Source organism: Callorhinus ursinus, unplaced genomic scaffold (assembly GCF_003265705.2).
Source record: "Callorhinus ursinus isolate GAN/ISIS: 27379988/994484 unplaced genomic scaffold, GSC_fseal_2.0 scaffold36, whole genome shotgun sequence".
Classification (NCBI taxonomy): Eukaryota; Metazoa; Chordata; class Mammalia; order Carnivora; family Otariidae; genus Callorhinus; species Callorhinus ursinus.
Window position 1 is genome coordinate 5,873,295 of NW_027397098.1, and position 15,576 is coordinate 5,888,870.

Sequence of the window (15,576 nt, forward strand, 5' to 3'; positions counted from 1 at the left end):
GTTTTATTTTAAATGTCAAAGCTTTTCACACTACGGTGACACCCTAAAATGATTCTCTTACTTCCGTTGCTTCAGTTGAAACAATATTTTTTCATGCTCCATAGAGTGCCCACCAGCTGATTCAAAACCAGGAATGCAATGGGGCACTCTATTTCAATGTGCCATGAAAAGAAAAAGGAGGAAAAAAACAGGTGGACGAAGCTGGTGGGACAAAGTATCCCTTTCTCCTGAATGTTCTGCAATCACTCATGCAACCGATGCCTAGGACAGTTCGAACGCCCCGTAGTAAACAAGTTCTATGAGGTTCTATAAGGTATACCAGTGGACTAAAATAGCCTCTGATGGCCTGCCAGAAGCTTCCAGTTCAGTAAGAACAGTGCCCAGGCACCTGTAGCATGACACAGAAAGCACTGTGCATGGGGAGAGGGAGACATGGTGCCACAAGGATTTCAGTGGAGATTCTAATGGGGTGTCCAGAAGGAGCTTTTATGGATGAAATGACATTTGTGCTAGGCTTTGAAAGGCCAGCATATAAACAATCAGAATTGGGAAGAAGAAGAAATAATACCTCTAGGTATAGGAAACGGAGAGGACCCAAGGCACAGAAGCCGAAATCCAAGAAGTGCTCGGGGAAGAATTCAATATCGTTCAACAAACATTATTAAGCACCTGTTGGTTACCCGCTGCACCAAGCGGCAGGCATACAGAGATGCCAGAGGAGTGTGCTTTTTGAAGTGAAACGGATGATTTCAGTATAATAATAAACACCAAGAATAGAGACACACCCAGCGTGCTCTAAGGAACCCCCAGGAGCATGGATTCTCAGGACAAACTACTTAGGTCTCATTTCCCCACGTGTCGCTTCACTTAGATGTGTTTGTTTGCTCAGTCTCTGTTTTTTCAGCTGCAACATGGACTCAGTACATAGTATTCGCCTCCTAGGAGTGTTGTGAGCATCTGTGCAATCACAGGGTCTTGTTAAGATTGTAATATCGTCACCCTTAGTACAGGACCCAGTGCAGGGCAGATACTCCGCATACATATGACTGGTTGTTGGGTTCAGACCACCCAGAACTGATCCTGATTTTGCTGAGAGGCCAGTTTGTTCTGGCTGCGGGCCGTAGCAGAGGTGCCGCGGGCAGAAGGACTGCAGCGGCTCAGTGAAGCTCTCTGGACTTCAGGGTTCTCTCCCAGAGCAGACGCGGAGTAGTGACATGCCGCTGCGCTGAGGGCTCTATGTATGATCCCCGCGAACACGCGCAACCATCGGGGCCATTTTGCAGATGAGGAAACCAAGGCATGCGGGCGTCCAGTAACGTCCTCTTGGTCACAAGCCAAGCAGCCTGAGAAGGTGGGTCAGAAACTAGCACTTTACCTCCAGGGCCCCATTCATAATCTCCAGAGCCGCGCGGCCTTTCTGGTTCGACCACTGGCCGAGTCCAGCAGTGTTTTATTTGGTAGGAAAGGGGTGAGTAAAAGCTAAACATGGCATGGAGATTAACCTGTACCAGGAAAAGCACACACCTAAACATCACACCTCACATCTGTACAGAGTTTTAGGATTTAGAAAACTCTTTCACTGGCTTTTGTTGTTGTTGTGTTTTTGTTTTTCCTTCTGACACCACATTGCTGAGGGCCATACGGAGGCTAACGAATACAGCCTCATGTAAGGGACACCTCAGCCCTGTATATTTGGGGGTGCTGACAGAGATGACCTAGGGGCAGTCATCCCCAGGGACAGAGTGAAAGGTTTCTGTTTCAGAACAGGGCATCCCTGGGCACCCCACCATTTCCCCACCAGACCCTGAGCTCCCTGTGGCCGTGGGCCACACCTTCCGTCTCTGCCTCCCCAGGACACTGCACACTGCTTGGCACAGAAGGCTCTTCAAACACGTTCTAAGAACGGTTAAAAGCCGCTCTCGGCTTTTCAGCAGAAACTCTGTAAAAACAGGTAAGTCGGTGTTGGGTCAGAGAGACGGAGTCTTCCCCTCATCCATTCAATCTGCAGCTAATTCCGAGGGCCCATTTCATGCCAGGCACTGAGCTTGGCACTGCCGTTTCAGGGATTAAAAAAGACACAGACTTCTAACAAGGAAATTCATGCTAGTTGCATGAAAGATACTTATGAAAATAAGTATTATAAATTCTCCAAGATTTTCAAAGTGTGCCTGGGGCTTTGATTTTTACGGTGCGGTATTATGTGCCTATTTTTATTTGAATGAATGCCAGGGAAGTAAATGGGAGGCTAAATTGTCTTTTGAACTCCACATACAATATTAAGGCTTAGATGTAAGGTCATCTGGAACCCACATGGTGTAGGTAAAAGAAGTAGGAGCATTATAAAAATTACTATGAAGGATGTGTTCGATTTTAAGACCAGATCAGCAATTTTCCTGGCATTATCAGCCTTGCTCCAAATATCACTTAATCTTTGTCTCAGGTTCTTCTTTTATAAAGTGAGGGTGTGCTCTGCCTTGGGCAGTGGGGGAAGTGGCTGGTGGCGGGGGGGGGGCAGGAGAGGATGCGATAGGGCTTAACGGTTTCCTCACTTTGAAGTGTTCTAAAAATAAAGCGTTTTCGTCGCAAGCACAGCACGGAATATTGTGTCAACACAGCATTCTGTGTTGCTAGGGCAGTCCGACCGATGGTTCTTACAAATCCTCACGCGGCTCTTCAGCTACTGCAGGCAAGGAGCGAGCCACAGAGAGGCAGGCCTTTCTCTTTTTGTCCGAGCATTCTGTGCAGGGCACCCTGAAGGGAGGAGGCAGGCCTTCCAAACGACTCAGCAGCCTAGGTTCAACAATCAGACTGCCATTGGACGCAGACTCTTCTGGTGGCCTCTTAAGCTGTCACAGTTTTATGTGCATTGGAGTTTAATCTGTGGAGTAAAAGCCTGACATGTCCCACTTAAAAACTGTTCTCCTAAGTCCAGATTAGCGAACAATTAGGTAGCGAGGAAAACCCCAAAGACCTGATTTTTTAAAAAAATGTGGCTTTAATTTATTCATTACTTTTTCTTAAGTCTTCCTCCTGAGAGATGAGAGCAAAGCCTGGACTCTCGGAGGCACTGCCTCTGCGGGGACGAGGGCATGGTGGCCGGACCCCCTCAGTTTTCCGCCCCCCAGGGGGTGGGGTACACAACCCGTATTGGACTTGCAAAACAGCTAAGCCCCGCCACCATCTGGCAGCTGTACGGGGCCCCGCGTAAAATGAACCGGTGGTCACAATCCAGTTCCCATTAGACAGATGTCCACTTCACAAAGAGAGCACCACACTCAGCATCGGGCTTGGCAAAGAGCAGAGAGGCCTGAGCCTGGAAATTGCGTTTCCTGGTTCCGCCCAAGCCAGGTTGCTCGCTCGGGGGTGCGGAAGCGGGCCAGAGGGGGGATGGCAGGTAGGACTGCAGCAGCTCTCCGAGGACTACTTTATGTTCATGGACCTGTCTCACCCCTTGGAAAACACCTCGAAACCCTTCTCTGAGGTCTTCTCACTCATCCTGCTGAGAAGGAATGTTTTCATCAACTAGGTTTTGGTTTATCGAGCCACTGGGCGGCTGAACTCTGAGACCACCACCGGGACATTGGGACCTCACCCAGGGCCTGACGGAGACTGCACCTGCCCGCAACCCTCTCTCCAGCTTCCACCCCAGTCTCAGGGAGAACACGCGGGGCAGGGCACGCAGGGGAAGGGCCCTCTTCAACCTTTCCTGGCTAATAATGAGCATTCTTGTCCCAAATGAACAAGTGAGCATTCAATCCTAAAGAGAAAGGGCAAAAACAGTGGTCCTTTATCTCAAAATGTCCCATCTGCCTGGACAACTCATGAACATCCTGCAGAGGACTTAAGAAAGGAGAACCCCACTTGCTGTTCTGCCGCTGACGTTTCTGATTTAATCTAGAGAGTGAAACGAAGTTGATCGGTTCCCCTGCCAGCCTAAAGGAAGTGGGAGGTGTGAAGGAGAGGTACGTTTCCTGCATGGCAGGGGTGTATAAATTAGGCAATGCTTTCCATTGATTTTTTTTTTTTTTTAACACATCCAAACAGTTTGGTTCACATCCTCTTTTGAATAACCGAAAATTCTTTACAAAATATTCACACACACACACACACACACACACACACACAATCAAAAACCAAACACCCAGCTATACAAACACCAACTAACCTAACTTGAAGGAGAATCTTTAAGCAGCAACCCAGAAGCTGAAAAACAGGCACTTTTACCGCTTTACTGGATTGCATCAACTCTGCGCTATGCTGGTGTCCATTACTCCAACGGGTCTCAATATTAAACACAGTCCGATGTGCCGAGCAATATGACGTAAGGCCTACAGTTATTATCCAGAGTCCATGGAAATTTGGGCCAAAGCAAGATAATCAGACACGATTACTCTGAAAGAACCTGGTGTCCTCGAGGCCAGGACAGGAGGATCAAGAATTTGGAATAATTGCTTGGGTTTGGAATCTATAGGAGGCCCTCTACAGAGTTTCAAATATTTGTTTGACCAACATTTATACTCTGTCCCCAGAGATCACTGGTTTTTACTGATGACTCCTCCCCCTGCCCCCTCCTACCACGTTCTTTTCGTTCCCTGTAAAATGTCTATTAAAATCACATCTAGTATTTTCTAGCAAACTAGTTGAGAAAGAAGCATTAGGTTTCTGTGCACAAAAAAAAATTTGCAAACCCTTCCTAATACACACAGTCTACAAGTCTGGAGGCCATGACTGCTTTTCCATCCCTGTCTTCTCATGCTCTACTTACTCTATGCCGCTTCCTGTCCTTTATCCACTTCCCACCATATGCCAGGCCCAGCACCAGGCTCTTTACACGCAATAGTCTATGGATAATTTATTCCTCTGTGGTCTACTGCAGAGGGAGTAACACATCCATCTGAAGAAACGGTGTTGGAAGAAACGAACTTTGTGTCACCACAAAGTTTAAAACAAATGTGTGTGTGTTGTATAAGTATACAAACACAAGTACACACACACCTCCTACAAAGGATTCGTCACTATTTATCATCAACTGGATTTAGGTCCATCAGGCAGGGGCCAGACATCCTTCCACAGGACCCTGTACCAAAGACATCACATGGGAAGAGAGTACTGGGGGCCAGCGGACATACCCTCTGCGTCTGCGCTATCCTGCAGCAAACCACTCTGCATTTAATGGAGAACCCTCCAGAAGGTTCATTTAGTGAAAACGTTAGCCTTTTCCTGTCCTCAGCTCCCTAGAGGGAGGAGAAAGAAGAGGGAAAATTAAAGATAAAGAAAAAGAGGAAAGAGGACATATGGGGCACGTTGCTGGAAAGATCAACATCAGACACCTTCTTCCCTTTGTCGCTTCACCTTTCTTATACAAACAGCCCAAGATTTTCTGCACATGGGGCCACGTGAGTTACTTTTCGAAAGAGACAACGTTCCCATGCACAAAATGGACACCACGTCACCCAAAGCTGACTCTCCATTTCCAAAGAACTTACGGCCATCCTGTCTTTAATACTGTTCAATTCCTTCTCTCCTTCTGGGTCAAAGAATGTGGCCTGTTCATCTTTCTGTTCCCAGCCTGAAGTCCTACGCCTCGCACACAGTAGGCGCCGATAGATGTTTACTGCCCCATGATGGTGCTTTGGTAAACACAGTGTTAGTTTCCCGGGCCACATCTTTCATCTTTTCTAGTCTACATGAAGTGGGATCCACAGCTTTCAAGGCTCCAAATCCCTGCTACAAAAGCACCAGGCATGAGGCCTCATGGGAGCGCCGGCCAGAGGTCCACTCCTGGGGGCTGTGAGTTAGCAGGCTCGCCATCTCTGTAACTTTCATCATGTTCTAAGTTCACCACCTCTCTGTGTCAAAGTTTGGCTCAAACTCTACACTTTGCTGCCATGCTAACATTTTAAGTCTGAGCAGCAGAATCCAGGGGTTTAGCATTAATTGAAAGAGCTTATCTATATATAGCCTCACTCCGCGCTTCAGCATCTTCAAAACTTCAATCATATTCTTTTTTTTTTTTTTTTTTTTGAGAGCACAATCCCTCTCTTTTTATGTTTTGCTACAGCCTTCCTCCCTTTTCATTCTTGTGACTCAATGCTCTCAGGCCTTTTAAGTTAACCTCCTGGACCTTTCCATATGGGCTCACCTTCCTAGACCTCTGTGATTCATGCTGCTCTCCTCTGGAAGGCCTCCATCTCCTTGATGCATCTTCAATACCATTTCCTGATATCGGGGCACGGTGGCCTATAGAGGAGCGAAAAAGCTCTTTGTGCAAGGTGGTGGATTACCTGTTCTTTATCACTTGGTGTCTGCTATTTTCATTTGTAACGTTTAGCATTTGGGGCCATTTTGACCATGAACTTGTCGGAGGCATTGTTTCTCGTGCCCCCCCCCCCCATGACTGTGTCTCTCTAGTGTCTCTGATGCAGCTCCCCTTAAACTATAGGAATTTAGGAAGCAATTTTTTTCCACCCAAAACTAAAAGGAAAGCAGAAAAAAAAAAAGAAAACCCAGCAATTCAAGAGCCTAGCCATGTATGTGTCTGGTTGCAGGACTCATCCTCCATAGACTTAAGGTCTACCACACCCCAAAATACTTATAATGATCAGCTTCTGGGTCAATCAAGGAGTGTGATGAGTGGATACTCCCTTTCAATCCTTCAATTCATCTCTGATTCCAATTTATGATCCCCCTAATGGAAATAGAGAAATTACATTTCTTTATTCTTCAAACTGATCACTGTCCAAAGTATATTTCTCTGATCGGGTTTCTCCAATTTGAATTAATGCCAGAATGTGAAAACTGGATTAGGGGCATCTTTCTCAGTAATTTACATAGAGAGTGAAAAAATATTGATCCTAATACCTATTCCTGTGGTGTCTCAATTGCCATCCCCTATTCTCCCAGACCCATTAGTTTTTACCATTATAACCTGGCCCTGTTCAGCTAACTAGCTCTCTTTTCCAGCTGTAGCAAAAGCTGCTTCTAGGCTGCTACCTCCGTGTCTGTCTACGGGCCTTGAGAAACCCACGTACCCCATAATTCATCATGCCACGGTACCTTTATTGTGTGTTTCCTTCCCCATCACATGTGCTCACCAAAGTAGACTGGACAATACCCTCACACCCTGGACGGCTCTAATTCTTTAATGTGTATAATTGGCCTAGTTCATTGCAAATTTCTCTAGTGTGATACCTCATGTATCACCGAGATACCTAATGTCTGATTTTCCACTGAATTTCACAGTAGGGGTCAGAACATTTCCAATTCTCTTGACCAAGTGTCCAGAAAGCCAGGGGACTACCATCCGTCATTTCTGTTACCAGAGTATGAAAACCCCTATCGATCTGTTGCTAAGTCCTATTATTTTAGCCTATCTTCTACTCGCCCTCCCCCCCCCGCATTTGGCCAATTCTCTTTTCATCCCTTTTTAGTCTCTAGTGGTCCTGAAGGTCATTTGATTGTTGTGCATTCATTCATAGTGGCCCATCCTGGCACACTTATGTCTGGAGGGAGAGCGGGTCTTGTAAGACGTTTGGGCTAGCCAATATGAGAAGAGAAAGCATGTGAATGCATGATCTCAGGATCAGTGAAGTTTGGACAAGGAACAAAGAACTCGAGACCTCATGCCTAAATCTTGTTAGCATCTGGGGCCGTATGTCCAAGAAGAGGATTCAGTCTCTAAAGAATCTACGAACACAGGAAAAAGGGCTGTAGCTGTACAAACAGCATTGTGCATTTCACCGTGGTTGGGATGATTAAAGACAATACACTTTTTCACACAAGCTATGTAATGACTTTATTTATATTTTTAATGCCAGCATTCTAAACATCTCTAAAATCTAACTTAACTACGGTTTAACAATAAATTCTAATTAGAAGCAATGCTTGAAGGAGGAAGAAAGCAAATCTTTCAACCTGATTGCCTGATCATCTGGGGTCTTTGGAGTGGAAGTGAGGAAGGGAGGGTAGGTCATGCTACGCCAACTCTCAAGCCACGCATATGTGTTTCAGAGAACTGACAGCACCACCCTAAGAAAGCACTCTCTTTCTGGCCAGGAACCTGGACTTCTCATTTCCAAAGATGGTTTCATAATGACCCACAGTATGGTAAGCCAGAGTGGTTCACTTGTGTAACTGATGGGAGAACATGTCTAATGTGGAGAAATCTCGCTGGGGGCAAATAAAAAGGCAAATAAGATCTCTAGGCAGGCAAACTACAAATGCACTCAATGGGAAATGCAAATTGTGAGATCATCTAGATTTAGCTGTTTTAGTCAACCTGTAACATGTGTTGGACGGATCCCAACAGACAGAAGCCATGGAGCCCTGGGCTTACTTTTCATGTACATTTCTACCAAAAAAATCCATTTCCCTTTCATCCAGAGTCTCTTTTCTTTATTCTCTTGCTACACTGATTCCAGAAAGGCAAACCTACCAGGGACAATATGGCTGGGGACCAGCTGATGTCCCAGACAGAGGAGAAGAAAACAAAATGGTTAGAAGCAGCCTTAAGTAGTTTCTTTTCTTCCTTGATATTGGCTCTCTCTGTGTGTCCTCTGTGGCTCCCTCCGTCCTCTTCTTCCTTTTTCTCTCCAGAGATGTAAGGATCATATATGATGTATGGATCATCATCATACATACATATGAGATGTAAGGATCAGATATGCCCAGGACAGATACTATCTGCCAGGGGAGAAGCTGCCCTTTGATAGAAGTGACAGAAATTCAGAGCTGGGCTAGACAGGCATGGTCCAGGGTCAGCATCAGAGTAGGGGGTATTTAAAAGGATTCCTTCTCACTATAACCCAAAGGAGGCTAATTTAACATTTTTCTTAATTTATCTCCATCAGTGCTGTGGGTGCAGGCTGTAGAAGTCAAAATAATTTAGAAGTCCATTTAAGAAAATGAATTGTTAAATCTTTCACACAGCCATATGATAAAACCACTGAACCCCCCACCCCACCCTCACAGGCACGTGATAAGGATCCCTGTCTGCATGAGTATAAAAATTCTGACTGCATTTTACATTTATCCTGTAGGACCTCAGTCAGCCAACAATGAAGAGATGTCACAGGAAGTTACACAGTGATTTCTGTTAACGTAAAATTAATTCAGGATGAAAGATCCTTCCTGTGGGCCACTGAGACAGCACTACCCAAACTGGGGCTGTCCCAGAAAATCTAGGGCAGTAACCCTAGTTTCCAAGAGATTTAGGGCAGAAATCCTATCCCTACTTGTGTGCACTGGAATGTAAAATGGGTTCATCTTTTTGCATTTTGAATTTTTTCTCAATTACGGATTTCGAGATGACATCGCTTAAATAAACTGGTTCCAAGCCCATTGCTGGTACTTAAGGGAAGTTTCTGACAAGAGTTCTTTGAGGAAGAAAGGAGAGGCATGAAACATGAAAATGCCCCCACCCCAGTCCTCCCATGGGAGTCCTTCAATAAAAAGGTCAAAGGTGTTCTCTGCAAGCCTTTCACATTTTAAAGATTCGGGTTCAAGAAGACAGCTCCTCTCTTCAGACTATACCAGCAGCATGCACCACTGTCCTCTCCCTGAATATGCAAACCACCGGTAGCTTGTAACACTGTTACTGGAAGGATAAAGGAAAGGGAGACGCATTCTCTGAAGGAGCTTGAGATAGTACGGAGTTCTAAGTTCTTACAGGTTCTGGAGCTTGCTCTCATTCTCCCCTAACACGGAGGAATCTTCTGGACTGGGGGGCAGGGAGGGTGAAGGGGCTGTCCTCTTGTCAACTTCTGAAATGAGTAAGATTAGGTTTTGGTGCCTTTCATCCTTCTCCTGGAGAGGAGGCCAAACTCTGATGTTACTAATGAATTCCTGCAGCCTGAAGTAGAGGCATCTGGAAGGGAAGGGGCGAATCATGGTCCGTCCTAGTGGAAGAGCAGTGCGGGAGGGACAAGGGTCGAGTCAGGCGAGGCGAGCTGCTGTCCAGCCAGCCTAGCTGCAGCCTGACCATCAGGAAGATGAAACGCCACCAAGCGCCACAACCACTACGAAATTGCTCTTTGGAAACTTAGTAACTCTTCCCAGAGGAGCCATGAATTTAATTTTTGTTCCACCCAGAACACTCTGGGCTCTAGGCGCTAGAAGAGCTGCAGCTACACAGTCCTTCCGCCGCGACCTCTGAGCACATTTCAAGAAAAAAAGGAAGTTTTGTTCTTCAGGCCTGTGGCAAGTAGTGATACAGTCGACACAAGCCACTTCCTGTTTCTAGCTCTCTTTGGGGTAAGAAGTTGCAGAAGGAGGGAGGGGCGGAGGGAGGGAGGGAGGGATGATCAATGAGGCATGAGGTCAGGACCGAGGGCCTGGTTCCATCGTCCAATTTCAAATGTTAAATGATTTCATTCTAGTTACTGAGCACAGACCCCTCAGCTTTCCTTCCTGTAAAATCAGAATAACAACATTTAACTTAACAACACTCAGTAATAATATTTAACACTTGAGCTTAGCACAATGTAACTAGCGTTCATGACAGAGTATACCTTCTCAGGGTGCTACGATCCCGGGGTACCGCTATGAGGAGAACAGAACTATTAGGAGAGCAATGATCTGAGGAACACAATTCACCAACACGTAGAGGCTCTGAGCTTGGGCTCAACCAACACACCGCTGTACCCGCCGCCTCGTGCACGGGGCCTCAGTCACGATCGATCGCCAAGCCCAGACCAGAGCCACTCCTCTGCCTTTATCAGCTCTCCTGCCTTGGGTCTCAGGGAACATTCTCACACGCCGGATACCCTTCCTGACCTTCTCCCGCACCTGTCTCGGTCCTCTCCAGCAACAGGTGATCCCGTGTCTGGGCTCAGGGCCCTACTCCCCAGTCTCCACCATCCCAGGGTCACGGGGCCTCCCTGCTCTTCAGTAATCCTGCTCTTCTTTTGCGTTGGATTTTCCAAAGCAGTCGTTTTAAATCTTTTCCCTTCTCCTTATGACTTCTGTTCCACCCGCCTCCTCAGGAATGGGCCGTCTACTGAGAAGACGAGGGCATCTGTATTGTCTACTTCCCTCCATGAGACTGAAATGTGCTTGTTGCTCCTTCCTTCTAACCGCTCTGCTGTCTCAACTGAGGTTCCCTTCTACCCTTTTCCATGGGCTCTTCAGCCACTCTTTCGGTCTCCTCAAACACCCTGATTCCTGTCTTTCTTGTGCTTTCGGTATGTCCTTTTGCTTCACCTATTATTTTCTTAAAAAAAAACCAACAAAATGGCCAGCCTACTAGAAAGGGCAGTCTCTACTCACAGCCCCACATGTAAACCTACACTATCCCGTGGCCTCCACCTTCGGAAACGCTCTCACGCCCTCCCGACCACCAAAGCCAGCGGCTTTGCGTGGCCCACATCCTTCTTGGCGTTACTGTGGCACCTCAGACTCAACGGGATCAGAAGTGAACTGCCTCCTCCTCCCGTTCCCTCCACTGCTGACTGCTCTCCCACGCCTCCCAGTGAAGGCCAAGGCCTCCTGCTCATCCCCACCTCAGCTGAGTTATCAAGCCTCCCTTCTTCCCACCACCATCATGTCTGTGTCACTCAGGACGCGCCTTCTCCGCGGCCACGGCCACCGGCATCTCTGTTCAGGCCCCGTGCACGTCGGCCAACACACCGCCCGCCCCAGTCTCCTGGGCTCTGTTCCCCTGGCTGCCAGGGCCTTCACAGACCCTCCACTGTCTCTCCAATCAAATTCTAAGACTCTAGCCTGAGAACGAAGGCCTTCTACGAACTGGCTCCAGCCTCTCTTTCCAGATCTCGCGACCTTCCCCTCTGCCATGTCATTTCGTGGACTTCACATTTCCTTTGAACTCTGGCAGGACTCATAGCTCCCAGAACCTGGCCTGCACTTTCTCACCTCCCTGCCCGAAATCAGGCCGGTCCGTCCACTTGTAATGCTCAACACTGTCTTTACTTATTGAAATCCTATTTTTCTCTTTTGAGATTTGGAAAAGATGCCATGTCTTCCCGTCTCCACAGCTGCGAAGTATTCCTTCCCTCCCCGAGCTTCCAGAGGTCAAACAGGCTCCTCTCTTTCTTATCCTTTTCCCACGGTCTTCAGTATTATAGTTACCTGTGCTCTGGCCCCATGGCCCCTATTAGATTGCAAGTTCTTGGGGACAGTGATGGTAGCAGCGGCTATAATAGTACCCATGGCCACACAAGCTCCTACCACCTTTCGGCTCTGTGCAAAGCATACAACTTCACCTCAGCAACCCTAGGAGGAGAGCCTCCATCCTCAGATGAGATCAGGTAACATGCCCAAGGCGGACGGACACCCAAGGAGTGGTAGAGCCAGAAACAGAATTTAGGCTTGCCTGACTTCAAAACCCATGCTCTTAACTACTAGGTGGTATTTCTCACCACCCACAGACTCAACCAATAACTACTGAATAAAGCATCGTCTCCATGAGTCCTGGTAGATGGGACAGTTCACTGAGCTGGGTTCCCCAGAGTTGCAGACTCTGCCTAGCCAACACATACATTAATAGGGAGAAGGCACAGACAGTTTAGGGTCTCTTAGAGGACGCTTTAAAAATATAGAAGAAAGTTTTTATGCCTCAAGACTTAGGAACATCAGGTGCACAATGAGAGAAAAACCTAATTCACCTGGATTGGGTAATAACCTGATTTTGTCTCTTTCCTTGGAACCACTCATGTCAGTGGGGGAATGAATCAAGACTACTCCAAGAGCCCTACTTAGATCATTTAGACCATGTTTAGTAGAAAATTCTGTCATCCGACGCTCTGCCACCAGCCCTGGGAAAACATGACAACCATACTCTGCTGACAGTCAGGACCAATGCAAATGTGGGGTCCCACTGCACGTGTGCACAGGAAAATACCGCATGGCACACACAGGTAGGAGGTAGAGACAAGCTGTGGTTGCTGCCTTCTAGATGCAAGTGGCTAAGGGCTGTAATCCTCCGAAGGGAATGTCATTATGCAGCTCAAATCCCATCACAACAAATACCGTTACAACAGAGATATCTGTATAACAAAAATCCTTTCAAGCTTTGGCTGACAGCCCACGTACTTCAAGCAATATTTGATGTGAGATTTGGAGTCTACAGTAATGGGAATTGACCTATATTTCCAAAGGTAAGATTTTAACGATTTCATCTGTAAATTCTCTCCCATGGTACCATGAGTTGGAATGATGTACGATCTAGGCCCATGAGCATGAAAACCAAACACAAAGCCAAGGACCAAATCAACCTTGCTCGTGAAGGGCAGAAGTCCTTCCTTTCATCTGGGGAGCACTGAGGTACAGGAGAAGGCCTCTGACCCACACCCTGACATGGAGCAGAACAAAGATGGTGTGTGGCCTCCTTTCCCTGAGGTGAGCACATGGCGGTACAGCGCGTGAAGACAGAGCACCGTGTTCAAATTCTGACTTACTAGCTGGGCCCCCCTGGACTGTTGCTTAACTTCCACAGAGCCTCCATTTCCTCATCCGTAAAATGTGACAAACATCACCTACTGTCAGGATTTCGGCAAGAACTGAAGGAAATGACTCCTAAAACAGGGCCTGGTGCATAGCATACGTGCTCACAAAAGTTCGTTCCCTCCTCGTGCCTCCCCTCCAAGACTCTGGGCTTATGCAAACTGTTTAAATGAGGTTAGTTGTAAGACCTAGTGAATGAGGTCAACAAAACGTATAGTCTCAAACACAGCCTGGTCAAGACAGTGCTCAGTGGAACACTGGGTTAAAAAGAGAAAATGGCAGAAGAACTAGAGCATGCACACTTTCATGATTGAAAGGAGGGTCTTCTGGCTAATGCAAGCTCTGTGTAAAATAAAATGCAAGTAATCAGGCAACAAAAGAAATGAGCTTTGATCACATGTATCAGAGGTCATCCTGAAAAATGCTGATAAACAAATTTGGAGGCATGTTTTCCTAGACTGGGATGTACTATGGCTAAAGCTCCCAAACACTCGCTTACTGCCCCTGGCCTGGTTCTCCGTGGGTGTCATTCTAGATGCAGGATGGCCCTTATTTGCTGACCTTTTAGCTCTAGTCTGGTGCACTGTATTGTCTTTCCTCGATAGGATACTACAAAAATTAAATATTAAAACCGATTCTAGTCTTCTCCATTTGGGACACATGCAGGTAAATAATTCAGGAATATTATCGACAAACTTCTCAACATTGCCCCAATTCGTGACATTTTAAATGCTACTGAATTTTAGATATGTGATTTTTTTTTTTCAAATTATGGGACAATCGAGTTTGTGGGGACAAAATTCCATGTAAGCTATTTGGAGAACACTCTTGGTGTTACACGTCTTGAGACAGAGAACGGGAGTCCTAGGAACATAATCTGAAGGCATGTCCGTTCACCCTTTCAAAATGAGTACTGGCTTTAAAATTCTTCAAAGGTTTCCCAAAGTGCTATCAGACCGCAGCAACTAGAGAGAACATGAGGTGGCCCACCATTTCTCAGAGTCACAGAGCATCAGTCTCAACAATGATTTACTCCTCTCCCTTCACCTTGACAGTAAGAAAGAGGCTCAGAGAAAAGTGTGTGCTAACGTTCATGTGTTCAACTCAAGGATATGTATGTTCAAAGCCAAACAATGAGTTTGCAGGACCTCTCCTGAGAGGCAACGGAGAAATAAAATAATAGGGCAGACCCAAATTCCAAGGTGCAGAGAAAAAGAAAGTGCAAGAGCCACTAAAAAGACAGGGGAGCCCTGGGTAGACAGCCCAAGACATCAAGAACAGAAAGAACAAAAATACGAAAGCAAGGTTACAACATCGACAAAGACCAAATGGTAGCAGCAGAGAAGGTATTTTTTTGAATTTAGTTTGCACAGAGCTTGCAAAGGACAATTCCAATACACGGAAGCTTCCAGCCGGTAACGAGCTTTCTGGTCTCTACTTTAATAACTGAAACCCCCTCTCCCTATCACCCTCGTCTTAAAATGGAGGCAGTAAAAACCACCAGATTGTACACTTGAATCTTACCACTGGTAAGGGCGTAAACCACAAGCATTTTTGAAGGTGTGCTAACTATTTCAGGCCACTAGGGTGCTTCTTCCCGCCCGAAAAGGCACATTTCACTTAATGATCCCCATCTAAACCCCAAGAATTGATGTCCCTCTTAAAAAGTGTACCCTTTCTTCCTTACACCAGTATCACCACACTAACTGTTCGGGAGGCATTTCAGGGTCCCCACAGGCGATGGAAAAGTAAAATGCAATTGTAATTGCACGGGCAATAACGCGGAAGGCAGGGGGAGAAAGAGTTAGCTCCTGCAACGCAAGGCTGAGAAACACGGTTCCTTAGAGAGGCATCCACTCCACCCGAGAGGAGCCTGCGCTGCCGAGGAAGTGACCTCGGGAGAGCAATCACGCGCCTGGACAGAGGCGCGGCCGCGCGCTCCCGCCGCTCCTCCCTCCTGCGCGTCCCGGGCCGGCTCGGTCCACCTGTCCAGCGGGCGGGCGGACGGGCGGGGGCGCGGGTGCCGGAGCGGGGAGGAGCCGGGCTGGCCGGAGCACCGGGGCGGCGGCGGCGGCTCCCCTCGTGGTCCTCCCTCCCGCGGGCAGCCCCGCCGGGCCT

The 15,576-nt window shown here is 47.1% G+C and overlaps 1 protein-coding gene across 8 annotated transcripts in view; it reads right to left on the reverse strand.

Annotated features, from left to right (window-relative positions):
* The window catches only part of CELF2 (CUGBP Elav-like family member 2), a 298,791-nt gene that overhangs the window by 144,600 nt on the left and 138,615 nt on the right, over positions 1-15,576 (reverse strand). The gene's annotated exons all lie outside the window — the stretch shown is intronic.